Source organism: Gopherus evgoodei, chromosome 5 (assembly GCF_007399415.2).
Source record: "Gopherus evgoodei ecotype Sinaloan lineage chromosome 5, rGopEvg1_v1.p, whole genome shotgun sequence".
NCBI lineage: Eukaryota > Metazoa > Chordata > Testudines > Testudinidae > Gopherus > Gopherus evgoodei.
In genome coordinates this window covers 105,357,004-105,376,177 of record NC_044326.1, presented here as the reverse complement: position 1 = coordinate 105,376,177, position 19,174 = coordinate 105,357,004, and the positions used below count along the sequence as shown (strand labels likewise).

Below are 19,174 nucleotides of genomic sequence, written 5' to 3'. Positions count from 1 at the left end.
AAGTCCCCTGAATTAATCACTGGAGCTGTATGACAGTCTTTTTTAAATCAAATCTTATTAATTTTGAGGTACATAATAAATGGATACTATACAAATTATAGGTGAAGTGGGCACACCACTTGTTGTTAACATTTCCTGTCATTTCCCACTATAAGACCTTGTTTTCAATTGCTTACAATTAGGGGGTTATCAAATTCGTGGCTATGAAAATCACGTCATGTCATGGACCATGAAATCTGGCCTCCTCCATGAAATCTGGTTTCGGGCTACCCATCTGTCAAGGCAGAATTGAGAGCGGCAGCTGCTGCCTGAGTGCCCAGCTCTGAAGGTAGTGCTGCCACCAGCAGCAGTGGAGAAGCAAGGGTGGCAGGGCTTCAGAGCTGGGCCCCCAGGAAGCAGCTGCCGCTCTCCATTCTGCCTTGCCAGATGGGTAGTCCGAAACCAGATTTCATGGGAGAGATCAGATTTCATGGTCCATGACGTGACATGATTTTCACAGCCATGAATTTGATAAACCCCTAGTTGTAAGCAACTGAGAACAAGGTCCTATAGTAGGAAATGACAGGCAATGTTAACTATCTGTGGTGTTGCCAGCTTCACCTATCATTTGTGTGATAGAATCTCAAGTAGAAAGGAAAAGGCGATTGTATCTGTATTTGGTATGGTACAACTACTGCTGGAATCCTATGTCCAGTTTGGGTGTCAACAATTCAAGAAAAGTGTTGATAAATTGAAAAAGGAAAAGCCACAAGAATGATTAAGGGGTTAGAAAACATGCTTCATAGAGAGAGATGGAGTTCTTTAACGCTATTTATCTTAACAAAGAGAAGATTAAGGCATGATTTGATCAGTCTATAAGTATCTATGTAGGAAACAAATATTTGAAAATGGGCATACATTTTTAACAGTGAGAGTAATTAACCATTTGAACAATTTACCAAGGATCATGGTGGATTCTCCATCACTGTCAATTTTTAAATTAGTATTAGATGTTTTTCTAAAAGATCTGCTCTAGGAATTATTTTGGCCTTTGAACCAATGAATCCATACATAGAAACTTATCTTGACCTTCTGAATGTTAGCACTCACCATCATAAAACAACTGGTTATTTTAGCTTTGAGTCCTTGTGTACCAAACACCATGGGAAAAATAAATAACTCTTTATACCCAGCTCAATAAACAGGGCTGGCTCCAGCATTTTTGCCGCCCCAAGCAGCAGATGAAAAAAAAGAAAAAAAAAAAGCCGTGATCGGCTTCGTTCTTCAGCAGCAATTCAGTGGTAGGTCCTTCCCTCCGAGGGGGACAGAGGGACCTGCTGCCAAAGAGCCGGACGAGCCGCCTCTTCTGTTGGCCACCCCAAGCACTTGCTTGCTGCGCTGGTGTCTGGAGCCGGCCTCGGTCAATAAATACAAATGTTACAAACCCTTCATGACTTAGTCTCATCTGTTTCAGGCAGCTCTCATCATAGAATGCATTAAAGAAGTTGAAGAGAAATATAAATTCCTTTTCAAAACATGCATTAGCAGGTGCAACAAAATGTCCTCACTATCTAAAGATCGGTGGGCATGCTATATTCAATTTTATTATTCAGATCTGGATAAATTTTAACAGGATTTGAATAAAATGGACATTGCATTTCAGATTTTTCACTGTGATGAATCTCTTAATGGTAGGGAAAGTGAAAAAGAAATCTAGTTGACAGTTTGTAATAAACTTTCAGCTCTTGATATCTAGAAATTTGTAAGTCGCATAGCTTAAAATTAGATTACTTGCATTATAAATGTTCTTTCAGTGCCTCTGGCAAGAAATTTTCATAATAATTGGAAGGGGTTTTGAGGGCATTATATAAAATGAGCATTAATTAATTGTTGAAAGATAGTCCATTCCTAGACCTAGAAACACTTTTTCAGATTTGTCTCTCCTGTTTAAAAAAGATTGAGGTCACTGTACCAGCTGATGACAAAAGGAACTCTCTAATGCAAAATTCTTCTCTAGCCTTTCATCATCTTCCTTTGAAAGTCAGGCAGCCGGCCTTCGTTTTCTCCAGATTTCAGATGCATTATTATGAAAGCAATCAGTATATTATGTGTCATGCAGGGAAATATATCTGCAAGAATGACAAATCAATACTGGGTGACAGATTACTTTGAGACTGAACAATTAAAAATTTGAATATCTTCTGTTCTAGAGAGAACTGGAAAAAATGGCAAGTGGAAATTTCCACATTTAATGTTTGTAGCAGGGGAGGGAGTGGTAGCAATAAAATAGTAGTCTATTAATCAGGATATGCAAGGCCAAAGATTAAGTCATGGCCAAGCAGCATAGCTAAATCATTATGGGATATGTTTATGCTGAAGCATGTTTTCTTTCCACCCAGATTTCAGAGTACTGTATTGGAAAATGCCTCAGACCTGAATACATAACAGCAACAACACAAGAGCTATACCTTGAATAGATACAAGTTATTTGACATTACAGATAATACAAGAATGCTCAAACATCTAGACACAAAAAAAGAGGCCTACCACAATGATAACCATTTGATTTAATTCTAAAGATTGATGCCCATTTTTTGCTATAGATTTTTAAACAAGATTCCATATTTTGTGATACATAATTTCAGTGGGAAGTTGTGCTTGAAAATGATGGCCTGAAATGGTCCTCTAGTTATTAATCTTTCCTCCTTCAGCCACTTAAAGTTGATAGATTGCTTTTGAATTCAGCTCCTTTCTTCTGCTTCCCTCTCCTCAGTGAGAGTGTACCTTGCCAGAGGATCATTTTTCATGAGGAGCTGATCCAGCTCTAATTATCTTAAGGAAAATAACACTGGAAAAAAAAGAGATTAAACTAACTCCTGCTACAATTGCTTTGAGTCAAAATTAAGAATTGGCAGGACAATGCTAAAAGGAACCAGTCAGCATCCAAAACTTAAAAGTCTTGAAAAAGCCCATTTAATTCCCCCTTTTTTTTCCCCCTTGGTCTCTGCACTTCCCAGTGGACCAGCACCGAAACAAGAAGGAAGGAATTGTTATAGGTAAGCTTCATGTTCTGGTAAGCTTAGTGGACTGCCTGGATTTGAGCAACACTGAAAATCTCAGGAAAGCTCATCTTTATGTGAGACTTGTAGAAGTTTCTTCTAAAGAAAAGAGGTTTGGAAATATTAAGTTTTGGACAGATGATTCAAAGCAAGCTGACTCTCTGACTTTGTTAAAGTTCACACTTTATGTGTGAAAAAGAAGAACTGACTCTTTAGGTGCATCCAGAGTGAATAACCATTCCACTTATTGAAAGTCACTGAAGACTATACACACCATTAGGTGAAGCTGTATGTGTTACATGGAGGTTACCTTCTCCCACAGTAAAAATACATAGAAGCAGGCCAAGGGAGACAAACTCCACAAGGTCTTCTTGCAAAGTGCCCTCCAGATTTTTGAGTTTGGTGGGGGGGGAGGATTTGACCTGCCCCATTCCCTAGGGGAGAGGCTGGAGTTTCTCTCCAGACCCCATGGATCTACAAGATCAACACAGATCTTGAAGATCCATTGCAGGCCTGCACAACATACAGCCCAGGGGCCACATGCAGCCCGCGTGGGCTCACTGTGCGGCCTGCAGGGGATGAGTAGGTGGGCTCACTGTGCGGCCTGCAGGGGATGAGTAGGTGGGCTCACTGTGCCGCCCATGGGGGGTGACTAGGCAATCGGCGAGTAAGGAAGGGGGACTGAAAAGGTGGGTGGGCAGTGGCAGGGGGTGAGACAGGCCGGTGGGAGGGGGGGCTCAGGAGGCAAGCAGGCAGGCAGTGATGGTGGGGGCAGGTGAGCCGGCGGCAGGGGACAGGGGGCTGAGGAGGCGAGCGGGCGGGGCGGGCAGTGTTGGGGGCTGAGTAGATGAGCCAGGAGGGTGGGGGGCTGAGGAGGCGAGCGAGGAATCAATGGCTGACCTGTTCTACTGATCTGGTCTGGCTCCCATCCCCTCTCCAAGGGTTGCAACTGGCTGGAGGTGCTGCCTTCCATGCCTTCCTCAGTCACACCTCATTCATTCAACAGGGCAGTTGATTACAAAGTGGGAGGAAGATCTTATCTACTTCAAGCAAAAAGACATTTTTCTTTTACCTTAATTATACTACCTTAGGGGCCCTCTATAACATATTACCAAGGTTCAATACCGCTGTTTCTATGAGGCAGCGCTGGGGAAGGAGTGTTTGTTTCCGTGGGGCGGGCGGTGCTGCGGGGGGGGGGGTATTTCAGGGAAGGCTGGGTGGCGCTGGAGGGGGGGTTGGCAGGGCCAGGTGGGGTTCGGCCCTCAGCTGTTTTCTTTGGAGTAATATGGCTCTCGCCACTTTACTAGTTGTGCAGGCCTGATCCACTGGAAGTATCGAGTCATCTTAATGAAGACACTGTCCAATTGTTGGTCTCCCAAGGTGACAAGAAAAGTATAAATTCCTTGATATTTGAGGTACTTGGTTACTATGGTGACAAGTATAAGAACTTATAAAGTTTTCCTTCACATTCTGGGGGAAAGATCCTGTTCATTAGACTTTCAGAAAAATGTTTAGGGCCCAAGCCTGCAAGTTACATAGTGCTTTTGAAAGGTGGTGAATGCCCTCAACTCCCCAGAGTCATTGTGAGTTCAGGGATCGCAGCACCGCTTGAAACAATCAGCACTTTACAGAATAAGGCTTTTGGGGAAAAAAAATAACCATTCCAATCCCAGTAAAATATTTATAGACCACAATACTTTAACAAGGAACTCTATTTCAATCTGTGCTGTAATGTTGCAAAGATTTGAATCTGATGTCAAAGCAGGATAGGGCTTAGGACTTTCCCACACTTCTGAGTACTTTGAGGTATAGTAGCAGTGGAATGAAAGAGATGATACTTGGAACAAAATGGAAGAAAAGAGTAATGGAACTTTGACTGTCTCTCCTCCTCCTTCCCCGACATTTAACCTTGTTTTGTTTTGTGAATCATAAAACCATGTCTGTGAATACTGAAACTTTAATATACATTTGACATAACAAAAAAATCTCAAGGCTCAGGCTTCCACTCAGTTCTCTACTCCTTAACCTAATCTGAATCATGCATTCCACTATAATTGCAGAATTTATTGCTGGATAATAAACATTTCATGGAAGAACATTAATTCTACAACAACATTAAGAAAAAATGCAATGAGATGAACCTAATTTGAGAGAAACCTATAATGGGGTAAGAAATGAGCAGCTCAGTAGGAAGCAGCTTGTCTTATTGAATTCCTAATCATTTGTATGTGAGGAAATAGCAGAATGCTGCAATCTTGAGAGATTTATTGATTAACATTGTTTAATGCTGTGAAGATACCATTGAATAAGGTAGACTATACATCTATAATATTGGAATATAATATCTTTTTTTTATCAACAGTTATCAATTTGAAATAGCTGAACAATACATTCTACAATATGGATAAGTGCAGTGCACACAAAAAAGACAGTAGTTTTAATCAAGCATTTTGTGCCAAGAACATCTGTTTCATTTTCAGTGTTGTTGTAACAATAATGGGAGCTTTCAGTGGTAGCTAATTGATGTACAAAACTGTAAAAATATCTTAGTTCTTTCCTACAATATAAAAGAACTTTATGGACAAACCTCTTTTTGAAAAATGGGCCCATAGTTTTTAGCAAATTGTAACAAATCCATGATATTTGAGGACTTAATTGTCATCATTATGCTACATGGTGGGGCAGATAGGACTCATACCCTCTTTCTCTAAAAGCAAAAGGGATTTTATTGTCTTCTCACAGAGTAGTAAATATCCCAGCTAGCTGTCAAAAATATAGGGCCTAGGACACAGAGGTGAATATTTCTGATGCTCTCCAATAGAGGGCACTGGCACTCAAGATGAGCATTGCCTGTCGTAATGCAATTACTTGAGGTAGCTGGGAACTTCCTTGCAAAAAGAGGAAACCTCTAAATTCCTGGGAAACCTGTGACTCTTTATATGTATTATGTATGGATCATGGCTATTGTTAATAAAAGACCTGGTATATCACTCAGGTCATCCCCTCCAAAGTCAAAATAATTGTCTTGTGTACATTTAGTAGAGAGAGGTTTTTGTCCTATTTAATTTTAAATATCCCCAACTAATAAGGCTTCTGTAACTGGCCTTAGGAAACTATTCTTCAGCCTAATATTTCTCACAGTTAGAAAGTGTTCCTGTTACTCTGGCTATAACTCCCCTTTCCTAATACTACCTCTTTGTTTCTAGCCCTTTACTAATGCTAAATATGTCCCCCTCTTCCTGTGTGTTAAATCCTTTCATGGAGTTGTAGATTGTTACCATACTCCTCTCCCATTTCCATAGCTGTCACATAACCAAAGCAAATCTGTATTTCTCTTTCATCATTTCATTCCTCCCAGCATTCTGATCTTTCATCATTTCTACCGTTCGTCTCTGAACTACCTCCAGCTTGTTATTGACTTTGTGGTGATCAGGTATCCAGAAATAAGTGCTATATTCCAGGTAAATTCATGGAGGATAGGTCCATCAATGGTGTCCCTAGCCTCTGTTTTCCAGAAGCTGGGAATGGGTGGCCGGGGATATATCACTTGATGATGACCTGTTCTGTTCATTCCCTCTGGGGAACCTGATATTGGCCACTGTCAGCACAGGATACTGGGCTAGATGGACCTTTGGTCTGACCCAGTGTGGCCATTCTTATGTATTAACCAGATCTATATGGAGAAGGACTATTACTTTCCTTCTCAGTGATGTGATATCCCTTTACAGTCAGCCTAAATAGTCAGAAATGGTCATGTTTGCTGCCATATATTGTAAATTTGTGATACTCGCATCACTTCTAGTCTCTTGGCATATTTTTTTCAATAATTATTGCTTCCATTGACTGTCTCTGTTTTGAATATATTTTTCCTCAATTGTATTAGATTCATTTTGTAAAAATACAAACAATTTTATTTCCTTCCTGTATTTCTCTCTCTCTCCATACAAATTCTTTCCTGACTGATGTTTCCAACTCCTCTGAATTAATTATCTGCAGATTACATTAGCATGCTGTTTATTAATGATATATAGAGAGAGTAAAGATACTAAATGGGACTAGAACTAAGATAAGTCCTCTGATATCCTCCTGTCACCTTCCCCAGCTCCAACATTTCTATTTGGATCTTATCTTTTGATTATATTTTTCTGTTTGTTGACACTGCATCTGACAGGTAAGCTCCCTTTTAATCAATTTTGAAAGTGAGACTTTAATGAGATAAACTCCAATTATTTCACATCTACACTGTCTTGGACCATTTTGTAGAATATGCTACGGGTGAATTTAACCTTCAGTTGTTCTTTCTCTACTATATACCTACCTGAATACTACAAAACATAATTACAACATGGCTCATTTGGGGCCTGATCCAAAGCACATCAAATTTGATGGGCACCTTTCCATTGACTTAAATTTCAGATCAGGTTGTTGGTGTACAACCTTCTCTTTTAGACTTAATTGATATTCCCACTGCATAGTGTGTCAAATGGGACTGGTTAAAAAAATTTTCATTGTGCATATGCACCAATTAACTGTAATCACTGTTCTTTTATTGACATTGAAACTAAAAAGAAATTAAACAATTTCCAGGAAGGAAATACTGTGAGAAGACAATAAAAGCCTATTTGGGAACTGAAAGAATGGAGCCTCTGCTTTTAGTGGATTCGACTAGACCAGACTCATCTTTCATTTCCTCCGCTCACCCCAAGCAAGGTACAGTGGCAGCAGTTGCCGGAGAATTGAGAACAGAAGAAGCCATCAGGATGTACCTGTCATTGACTCTAGAGATCCCAGAGGAGTATCTCTGGATGTTGGAACGATGGAATCCTAGTGACAGAGGATGTGGAAAAATGCTAATGTACTCAATGAGTTTTTTTTTGCCTCTGTCTTCACGAACAAGGTCAGCTCCCAGACTGCTGCACTGGGCAGCCACAGTATGGGGAAGAAGGGGGACCAGCCCTCTGTGGAGAAAGAAGTGGTTCGGGCTATTTAGAAAAAATGGACAAGCACAAGTTCATGAGGCTCGATGCGCTGCCTTGAGGGTGCTAAAGGAGGTTGGCGGAATGTGATTGCAGAGCCATTGGCCATTCTCTTTTGTAAAACTCATGGCGAATGGGGGAGATCCCTGATGACTGGAAAAAGCAAATGTAGTGCCCATCTTTAAAAAAAAGGGAAGGAGGATCCGGGGAACTACAGGCAAGTCAGCTCACCTCAGTTCCTGGAAAAATCATGGAGAAGGTCCTCAAGGAATCAATCTGAAGCAACTTAGAGGACAGGAAAGTGATCAGGAACAGGCAGCATGGATTTACCCAGGGCAAGTCATGCCTAAACTAACCTAATTGCCTTCTATGAGGAGATAACTCGGTCCGTGGATGAGGGAAAAGCAGTGGATGTGTTATTCCTTGACTTTAGCAAAGCTTTTCATACGGTCTCCCACAGTATTCTTGCCAGCAAGTTAAAGAAGTATGGTCTGGATGAATGGACTATAAAGTGGATAGAAAGTGGCTAGGTTCATAAGGCTCAACGGGTTAGTGATCAAAGGCTCCATGTCTAGTTGGGAGCCTGTTCAAGCGGAGTGCCCCAAGGGTTGGTCCTGGGGCGGTTTGTTCATCTCTTCATAATGATCTGGAGGATGGCGTGGACTGCACTCTCAGCAAGTTTGCATATGACACTAAACTGGGAGGAGTGGTAGATATGCTGGAGGGTAGGGATAGAATACAGAGGGACCTAGACAAATTAGAGGATTGGGCCAAAAGAAACCTGATGAGGTTCAACAAGGACAAGTGCAGAGTCCTGCATTTAGGACAGAAGAATCCCATTCAACTGTTACGACTGGGACCAAATGGCTAGGAAGCAGTTCTCCAGAAAAGGACCCAGGGGTTACAGTGGACAAGAAGCTGGATATGAATCAACAGTGTGCCCTTGTTACCAGGAAGGCCAACAGCATTTTGGGCTCTATAAGTTGGGGCATTGCCAGCAGATCGAGGGACGTGATTATTCCCCTCTACTCAGCACTGATTAGGCCTCATCTGGAGTACTATGTCCAATTTTGGACCCCACACTAAAAGAAGGATGTGGAAAAATTGTAAAGAGTCCAGCGAAGGGCAACAAAAATTATTAAGGAGCTGGAGCACATGACTTATGAGGAGAGGCTGAGGGAACTGGGATTGTTTAGTCTGCAGAAGAGAATGAGGGGGGATTTGATAGCTGCTTTCAACTACCTGAAAGGGGGTTCCAAAGAGGATGGATCTAGACTGTTCTCAGTGGTACCAGATGACAGAACAAGGAGTAATGGTCTCAAGTTGCAGTGTGGGAGGTTTAGGTTGGATATTAAGAAAAACTTTTTCACTCAGAGAGTGGTGAAGCAGTGGAATGGGTTAGATAGGGAGGTGGTGGAATCACCTTCCTTAGAGGTTTTTAAGGTCAGGCTTGACAAAGCCCTGGCTGGGATGATTTAGTTGGGAATTGGTCCTGCTTTGAGCAGGAGGTTGGACTAGATGACCTCCTCAGGTCCCTTCCAGCCATGGTATTCTATGATTCTATAAATCAGTATGATATATATATATATATATATATATATTTTTGGGTCATATCTGCTGCAATGATTACTTAGAGAAGAGAGTAAATGATGGGAGAATCCAATGCAAGGGCCTGGTCCAAAGTCTGTTGAAGTCATTTGAAAAGCTCCTACTGAGTTGGATTGGATTAGGCCCCACGTGTTGAATGTAAGTACGTCAGATCAGCTGAACTGATGGAAAGAGGGAGTGGGAAAATTTTGTAACTAATAAGTAATTAAAATAATTGTGGAACTAAAAAAACACTTCACATCTCTTTCCCTAATCTATACACTGGTCTGGTAAACTCTTTAGGGCAAAGGCCTATTCCAATTAGACTGTGACACAATCATTCCTTGCGAATGCTATATAATAATAGATTATGATAATTGCATGTGACTGAACTAGAGATAATATTTAGCTCTCTGTCTATTTTTACAATGCTGTGTCATGTATTCATTCATTTAGATGTGTACTGTATTGTCACAATTTTGGACAAATAAGGTTCCATGAGCCTTTCAGGATTTCTTGTAAAAAACAGAAATCAGTTTTACAAAATTAAATTCTAATTTTATTTAATTTACCTTATGGTACTCTCGAGGATAAGTGAACTGGTTCTGAACCTTCATTGTTAATGCTGGGAAATTTTGGCTAAATATCCTATCCAGGACTCAACAAGCTGCTTGGTGTTGACAACTATCTGAACCTCTAAGTGTAATATCCTTTATAGACCAAATGTCTTGTCTGATTTTTTCCAGGGTTTTGCTAATGCTAGGGGAACAAGGTGCATCACAAGTGCAATTGACTCATGGAAGTCCAACAATTCATAAGATTTGGAGTGGGGAAAGTAGATCTGAACCTCTCCCTATCTTAAGACACTACACACATCCTGCTCCAAAGTCAATGAGAGTTGTCACTTATATCCATGACAGCAGATAGCCATCCTCAGTGGGGGAAGGCTGAAGGAGAATGCTGATTACTGTAGCCAGGGTGAGGTGGAGAGGTCCTCTTTGGTTTTAACAGAGATGTAGGAGCTGTGCTCTTCCTTAATTTAACCTCTGGGTTCCCTGAATGGGAGATACCAATGGGAGATACTTGTCTGTAGTCAAGAAAAAGACATATCTTACACCTCCAAGTTCTCTTTGCAATATCAGTGAGAAGAAACTGGGATAAGAAGGATGGAGTGTAGGGTGTGGGGAGGGCAAGGACTGAAAGTAGAGGGGAGAGAAACAGGTAGAGAAGATCAAATAAGTCTAGAATCCCTAACAGGCAAAGCATTAGATTCCACACTATAGAGTATTCGTGCTTTATACCCATCCGTGCATTAGCTCTTTAAATCTGATGTGTCCATGCAATATGCTATGCATCTATATTCTCTCTCCAGAACTAAGTACATTAAGTGAAAGTAAGGTTTATGTAAATACCATGAATCTATATGGATAGTTCTCCTTTAAGAACTATTTGAGTTGGTATTGATATTAACAAGTTATACATACATATAGTCATCTGTTCTCATGTCTTAATGTTTTCTTTTTCCAAAACGCTTGTTGCTGTGGCCTTTGTTCTATTAAAAATACCTGACTAAGGTGATCAGTGCTCCATATCATGTTTCAGAACATGATCATATGCAAGGTCCAGCAAATTGATTAGCAACTAATAAAGCATATTTCCAGTAATTACTGTCGCAACACTTAAAATGCATGATCTGATGTTTATTCTGTGTGTGCTTAGAAATGTGAATCATTTATGCAAATTCAAATAGTATTAAAATTCAGTTCTGATTTGTACCCTGCAAGCATTTGGACAAACATAAGCAATGATTTGCTGCTCAGCAACCATTTAGTCTTGGCATTTTAAGTTAGGTTAAGTCAAGTAACAATTGAACTCTATTTTTCAAACTATTGACATGTGAACCGTAGAACTATCCTACTTTCCCATCTGCAAAGTTTGGTTTGAAATCTCACAGAAACAGGCTTTCTTGTATGATATTGTCACTTTCAGTCATGGTCTCTGCTGGAAACGGGACATGAAAACAATAATGGGCCAGATCTTCAGCTGATATAATGGAGCTATGCCAATTTGATTTCAATAGAGCTATGCCAGTTTACACCAGGTATGGATCTAGCTTAAATATATGTGGATCTCGAAAGGAGCAAAGCCTCAAAGTGGTGGTGGTATGTTTGTTCAAAACTGGTTCATTAGTCTGAAATTACTGTATTGTCATGGTCCAGTCTGTAAATTCAATAGGTAATTAACACCCTATCCATTAATAATTTCTACAGTATCTCAACTACACTTCATTAAGTCATCAAACAAAGGCACTAATAAATCCAAAATGACTCATTACCCATAATATTGCTTTCTATAATCTTGTGTTTTTTAAACTGTTTTGCTCACCTGCTGTTTGTACACCTTGAATACAAACATTCACAATTACTTTTCCTTCTACTGATGCTGTTTAAAATGACATTATAAAATGAAGCCCAATATATTTGTTCAATGTGTAATTTTTTCCATATATTTGTATTGTCTTCACTGAAAAACCTTTCCAAGTTGTCAAAACAGGCTATTAGTATTAACCTAGTCAAATCAAATTTAAATTTATGCAGATAGCTCATCATATGAAGACATTCACATGCAAAGCACAACATCCTTGAGTAACTTAGTAAAACAGAGAAGTTAGTATCAGAAATTTTAGAAAAAGACAATCACATCAAGTGTAATTTATCCTAATTGAGACTGATTTAAAATAATTTTTATTTCAAAGGGAAATATAATTTTTTGAATTTTTTGAGCCTTTTTTGGTTGTGCAAAATTCTCAGTATTATAATTTTTTTTCTTTTTAATCTTGTTTTCTTAATACAGTATGTGGAACAGACTCTGCATTGCCAAAATTTCATCAATTATCTTGGGCTTTCATTAGATCATACAATTCTTAATATTTTTCCTTCCTCCTTTGCAATTGCTTTAGTATCCTGTAGGCTTTAATAAACATGCTAATACAGTGTAAATAATGTAAGGGCCTGCCTGTAGATTATCTAGGACAAGGTATGCATTTGACCACATCCCACTAGGCTGTTTTGTTTTGCATACTTAAAGCATTACATCTACAATACTGGGGAAGTTTTGTATTATTCTTTTCTAGTTATTGTGTGCTGAACTTTGTTATACCAAGTCTACATCAGGATAAATCAATCAAAATCAGTGAAATTAGACCAATGTAAAACTCTGTTATATGGTAGTGAATTAGGATCAGTATTACTAGTACATATGATCAAATACCAGAAAAAAAATGTCAAATTATTGGATAGATTTTGCTGTTATCTGGCATATAAATGATTTGACAATTAAGAACATAAGAATGCCCACACTGGGTCAGACCAAAGGTCCATCCAGCCCAGTCTCCTGTCTACTGACAGTGGCCAATGCCAGGTGCCCCAGAAGGAGTGAACCTAACAGGTAATGATCAAGTGATCTCTCTCCTGCTATCCATCTCCACCTTCTGACAAACAGAGGCTAGGGACACCATTTCTTACCCATCCTGGTTAATAGCCATTAATGGACTTAACCTCCATGAATTTATCTAGTTCTCTTTTAAACCCTGTTATAGTCCTAGCCTTCACAACCTCCTCAGGCAAGGAGTTCCACAGGTAAACTGTGGGCTGTGTGAAGAAGAACTTCCTTTTATTTGTTTTAAACCTGCTGCCCATGAATTTCATTTGGTGGTCCCTAGTTCTTATATTATGGGAACAAGTAAATAACTTTTCCTTATTTACTTTCTCCACACCACTCATGATTTTATATACCTCTATCGTATCCCCCTTTAGTCTCCGCTTTTCCAAGCTGAAAAATCCTAACCTCTTTAATTTCTCCTCATATGGGACCCGTTCCAAACCCCTAATCATTTTAGTCGCCCCTCTCTGAACCTTTTCTAATGCCAGTATATCTTTTTTGAGATGAGGAGACCACATCTGTATGCAGTATTCAAGATGTGGGCATACCATAGATTTATATTAGGGCAATAAGATATTATATGTCTTATTCTCTATTCCTTTTTGAATGATTCCTAACATCCTGTTTGTTTTTTTGACAAATTAACATTTCACCAGCTACTGTAGAAACTTTATCAAATAAGTTATTTGATCAATGGCATTTTTTTTTGTAAAATACATTCAATGAACAGTATTTCATCTGTTCTAAACCTGTAAACTTCACAGCATACTTTGTTGTATTTCAAACCAGTGGGATTGGGGAAAAGAATTACCATATTTAATTCAGACAATTTCAGAACATTTACCATTGTTTTCATGATACCTTCTGATTTTTGGAAACTTGCTTGTTGGTGATGTATGGTGATGAAATTGTGTCAGCAAAGGGGATTTCTCCCAGCTTTTTTCACAAGTTCAGCACAAACCTCAACCCCATGTCTATGTGAGGTGCTTTCAAGGATAAATCTACTGACATTTTAATTTAATTATAGTTTACTAATTATGAAATGCAGCAATGGAAACATAATGCAACCAAAGTTTATTTTTTTTATGATATGAAGTTTGTTCAGCTAGGTTTAGAATATATCCACTTAATATAGAATTACTAGCCTGCCTAAAAAGACAAGGAGTTAAGAATTGCTAATCTAGCTTTCTCATTTATTTTCAATCGTCAGAAAGTTTCTTTTCAAGAACAAATGTAGGCAAGACATTTGAAGAGAAGAGAAGATGGTCCTGAGAGCCTCATGACATTAGCCAAATTCAAAAAGACTCTGAGTAATGAGGACATTGGAGGAAGGGTTTCTGCATACAAGTTTTGTTATTTTTTTGCCTGGATCTGTAAGTCCCTGTATGAATAAAGTGTCTTTAAGAAGTTACTTTACAAAGCCTCTGGGTTCCTTGGTGCAATTATTGTGTGTTGTTGGAGGATTAAAATTTAAACCAGAGAAGCCATGAAGTTGGACCTCTGGGAAAAAGTGTTTTTAAGTTACTTGGAAGATTTGGGCATGTAGGGCAACTGGATCATGGGGTTCTTACTTCCAAGAAGAGGTACTAGACAGGCAGTATGTACCCTAGGAGTGACCCAGAGGGACCACAGCTGGAGATAGTATCTGGACACGGATCATACTTCAGTATTAATATTTGTTTTGCACCTATTTTATTTTGTATATGTGGTGCTTCACTCATCTTTAGCTTATTGCTGGATCTGAATAAATAAATAAAGGCCCTAGTCACAATGCTGTATAATCAAAAGGCTGTTGTGTTAACAGGGAACAATGACTCTAATTTTGATTAGTTGTAACTTCAGTGAATGAAACTTGAAGCTGTATGATATATTATTGAATCACATCTTTAAAGATGAAAACTGAACACCTACTGGAGTATGGCTGAGTTAAATAGAAAACTTTATCCACTGCCTACCAGTCCTATAATGGTAGTTGGAAAAGTGATCAGTGTTGTCACAGAATTATGGTTGGCATGTTGCACTGTTTAACAAATGAGGTGGAAAAAGATAAAGCCAAAGAAGCATAAAACACAATTGTTCATACACACAGAATTTAGTCAAGACCAGTCAAATTTGGTCAGACAGGTGAAAATGTAAGTTATTTTTTAATTCAGCTCCTACTTCTCAGGTTTACAACTTTTCCAATTATCTTGTGATGTGGCATTGGGGAATTATTTGTAATTATGGCCGAAGAAACAAGTCAAGAAAAGGAAAGTGTTCAACAATGTGAGCTTAATGCTCAATTTAAAAGTGAGGCAATAAAGATTAATACTTTGATATCCGTTAAAATGTTTGTCTGCATTATAGTTGAGGCAAATATAACCAACCACTTGGTGATTTTTCAATTTTTTTAAAATATATTTTTTATGTTTTCAATAATGGTAATACAATATCCCTATAGACTGTAGTACATTTAAGAGTTTATATAAAAGGTCATACTGGTAACACCACTTTTCAAATGTATTATAATGATGGAAAAATCTAAAACATAAAAACAAAGAAACTCTATATGAAGAAAGAAGTTAAAGATGGGGGAAAGAGAGTGATGCCAAAGACAAAGATAAGTAAGGTTATAGCTGATACTAATATCAAATGGATGTATGAAGAGAAATGGTCAACGTGCTCAATGCTGGATCACCAGTAAGAGGCTGTGGTCCTATGGCAATGTGGCTCTTGGTCAAAGGCCTTCAGGAGGTGAGGGTTGGAGGGCAAGAGTAGCTTTGTGCCACCTTTTGTACCGTCTAATCCGGGGGCAAGTCATGATCTGGTTTGTCATTCAGGACAATTTAAAGCAGCCCCAAGCATTACAGTCATTGTGCCTTCAGATCAAAGTAGTTTCAATGGGGATAGGATCTGGTCCAGTTTTTTCTGGCTCTGAGCTGTAATTGCAAAGGAAGTTCTAGCCCCTTAAAGTCTGAATGAACTGCATCTGAGGTTAATGCATAATAGAGGTTTTTGAATAGTAGGGTTTTTGAGGGGTGGACTCAATCTATAGAAGAGAAACCCATTTAAAAGACAAAAAATATTGAAATAAGAGTAGTTGTACTCCATTCATTTACTCTTTGAACTGGCACTAACCTCCTAATGTGAGTGAATTGTTCTCAAGTGATTGTCCTGCTGATCTAGGACTGGAAATGACAGATCCTGGAAAAACCCAATAGTCAGCCATTCTTGGTTAGAGACATGTTTGCCTGAAATAGGACCCATATATGGTGTCTGGGTCCTGATATTACTCCCACTGATTTCGCAATAAAATCCTCATTATTTTTTCTGCTAATAAGTAAAGTCTGCTACAATTTATGTACTCCTCGCCCCTTTTAAATACAAGGAGTATTCTTGGTGCTAAAATCTACTTCTAGGTTGAGATTTAACATATAGCATGTAATCTCTCATGTTACTATATCCATTTTCTAAAAAGTAAATCAAATATCCAATGGAAACTGCCTTTTCAAAAAAAATCTCACCCATTGCTGTGGTTCTACAATGACAATTCTTTATTTATGGAAATAATTTCCAGAAAATATCTTTTTTGCCACATGGTTGCATTTTTAAAATAGTTTTTAGGGTGGAAATTTTTAAAATGCTTAGTGTTGGCCTAATTCTGCTCATGTTGAATTCAACAGTAAAAATTCCTTTCTTAGTACTGAAAAAATTGTCTATGCTCTTTTTTAAAATTCTTAGTTTTGTGGCAAACTCAGACTGAAGTGAAAACTGAAGAAACAATTCACCCTTTTAAAAACTGAGTAATGAATGTAATATGTATAAAGCAAATCCCTGCAGTCCTTATTAAGACCTATTGAGGGTTTCCACTCAGAGCTGGGAGCACCTCCTCCTGGCCACTATGGGAATTAACTCCTTACAGATCCAGGCCCTGCTTCTCACTGGTTGCTGCATGCCCTACTGTTTCTGTCTCTCCCAGTCTCTGCAACTCCAGGTGAACCTTCTTCATGACTCAGCCATTGGGCAGTTCACTATACATGTTTCTCCTTTCTGGTGTATCAGTCTTTCACTGCTAGGGAGTCTTAGGCAGTCTTCCCATTCGCTACACCATGGGTGCCACTTCCTCAGTGGCTGGGTTCCAGCTCAGGGGTCTCTAATCAGCAGCCACAGTCTGTTCCCTCCTGAACCTTACTGGCCTTTTCCCTGATCCCTTTCCTTACCTTCTGGCTCTCCCCCACGGCTTACCTACCAGTCTCACAACTCCCCTCATCCCAGAGAATAACTGCAGCCTTGCACGCTGCTTCAAACTTCCCTGCCTTTATAAAACCCGTCTTGTTCACATACAGGTGAGCTTTCCCTAATCAGGTGTATCCTCTCAACACTAATTCTCCCAGCTTTTAGTGTAGTAGAATAATTGGCCCATCTGTCCTCGCATTAACCCCTGCCAGTGTGGGGTGAACACTCCATCATACAAGGCCCAAACACGTGTCAGTGTTTTGCATGACTGGGCTTTAGTGTGATTTTTTTTCAATTGGACTCACGGTAGGCTTAACTCTGCTCCTACTGGGAGTTTAACTGTTGAGGTCATGGAAAGCAGAGGTATTCCGATGCTGATTAAAGCAGGTTGAAAATTCTCTGATAGAACAGTTTTTCTCTGGAAAATGCTGGATCAATAAAAATAAAGTGTTTTTTGGTGTTTGGTTGTTTTGTTGTTTTTTTTGCAGAAAGTATCAATTTATCAATTTTCAGGGAATTACTGAAACACTTAAAATTAAGGTCAAAATGTTTATTGTTGAATGTAATTTTAACTTGTATGATATTCTATTATATCTTAGAAGAGAATCCAGTATGAAAGTCAAAACATAACCTTATTGAAATAAAAATATGAACCTTCCTTCAAAATTGAAGTTTTTCCCTTGGAAAAAAAAATTGATATTGCAAAAAAGGCATTTTCCAGTGGAAAATTGCTGACCAGTTCTTGGTAAGGGAATTATTACGCCGTAAGCCCAGCCCCAGACCTAAGATTCAATGCAGCTCAGAGAGAGACTTCTGAGTCCCAATTCTCCTCCATTTCCTCCTTGCTCCAGGTGGACAATCTACTGCTTGTTTCTATCAGTAGCAATTATACCACTGACCCACACGAGTTCAGAAGTGCTTGCTAGTAAGCAGAACTTTGACAAAGGCTCCACCGATCTCTGCATCTTTCCTCTCCACTCCCTGTCCACTTGCCTTAGATGGAAGTAAACAGACATGCTGTGCTCTCTTATTTTTTTTCATCCAGACCCAATGTGTGGGTAACCCAAGCGGGGTGTAAGGAGGCTCTTGCTCCCTTTTTCTTCCTCCTGTGGGTGTGTAGTCTGCTATTTGGTCCCAATTATTATGTTATGGCATTGTGCATGGGAGAATACTTTGTTTTGTAAGGTTATATATTTATTATACACAATGTGTGCAGGAGAAAATTTATCTGGGCAAAGCAGAGCAGGGAAGTGTGTATGTAGAAAATATAGTAAAGAACAGGGCAGGTGCTTGCATTTAGGCAGCTTAGGCAATCGCCTAGGGCACCAGCATTATTAGGGGGCGGCATTTGCCGGAGGGGGGCGGCAGGCGGCTCCGGTTGACCTGCCGCAGTGGTGCCTACGGAGGGTCTGCTGGTCCGCGGCTCCAGTGGAGCTGCCGCAGTCGTGCCTGCGGATGGGTGGCTGCTTGCACGGCTGCGGTGGACCTCCCGCAGACACGACTGTGGCAGCTCCACTGGAGCCACAGGAGCAGCCGATCGTCTGCAGGCAGGACTGCAGAGCCGGGGGACCAGCACGCGGGGCTGCAAAATGGCTGTGCGCCTAGGGTGCTCAAACCCCTGGCACCGGTCCTGATAAAGAACATCAACTGGGAAATGGTACTTCTCAACAAATAGACCCTCCTTATGGATAAAAAGCTCAGAATGGGTAAATCCTGAGGAAAATTAATTTACCCAAACGGCTGGTGCAATCCCTAGAGGCCGGTCAATGCTCTTTTCTCACTAATTGTATTGACAGCTGGCAGTTCCAACCTTCAGGCAATTTATCTTCCTACAGTACATTTTTCAAGAGGTACCTTGTTGTGGTATTGACCTTACACCAGTGAGGAGTGATGGATAATAATAAAATCCCTAGATCC

General features: G+C 39.7%; 1 long non-coding RNA gene across 1 annotated transcript in view; it reads left to right on the top strand.

Annotated features, from left to right (window-relative positions):
* Positions 1–19,174, top strand: part of LOC115652643 — a 113,202-nt gene that overhangs the window by 52,825 nt on the left and 41,203 nt on the right. The window lies entirely within an intron of this gene.